The sequence below is a fragment of the Arachis ipaensis genome, chromosome B03 (assembly GCF_000816755.2).
Source record: "Arachis ipaensis cultivar K30076 chromosome B03, Araip1.1, whole genome shotgun sequence".
Lineage (NCBI taxonomy): Eukaryota > Viridiplantae > Streptophyta > Magnoliopsida > Fabales > Fabaceae > Arachis > Arachis ipaensis.
Window position 1 is genome coordinate 2,876,936 of NC_029787.2, and position 703 is coordinate 2,877,638.

Genomic DNA, 703 nt, shown 5'->3' on the forward strand with positions numbered 1-703 from the left:
TATTTAATTTATTTTGAAAGTACTTAAATTCTATATATTATTGCAAATTTAATTAACTCCTCCAATAAGTCATCTTATTTTTCAACTTAATTTCAATTCATATATTTCTTAGTAAAAAATTAGAAACAATAAAGTTTGAGGATATATATATTTAGGATACTAAAATGTAAAAACACTAAATAAAATTATCGAGAGTTCGAATCTTACTTTGTATATGCAGTAATCTATTGGACAATAACAGATTTTTAAATAAAACTCAGATGCGCGATGAATTAATCTGACCTGTTGAACGTAAAAAATTAAAAAATATAAATGCATTATTTTATTTTATAGTATATGTATGGATATATCTAAAAGAAAATGTTTAACTTAATTACTGAGAAAGTGATAAAGGTATATATATCTTGCGTGTATGTATAAGAAAGTGTGAAATAATTTGAGAGTGTGAAGCTGAAGAAGCACACATTCTTTGTAAATTGATTGTGATGAATTCATTTTCCATTATTAGACTATATAATATGTATAAAAGTTTGTGATTTGGTACTTGTCAGAGATAGCATTATAGATTCAAATAGCGCCCGGCGCTGAAGAAACTTTTGCAAAGTAGCGAATGGAAATTTGTAACATTATATTAAATTAAAACAGAAGGATTATTAATTAAATTATTATATAATATATAAAGAAATGAACAACAAAAAGGAGG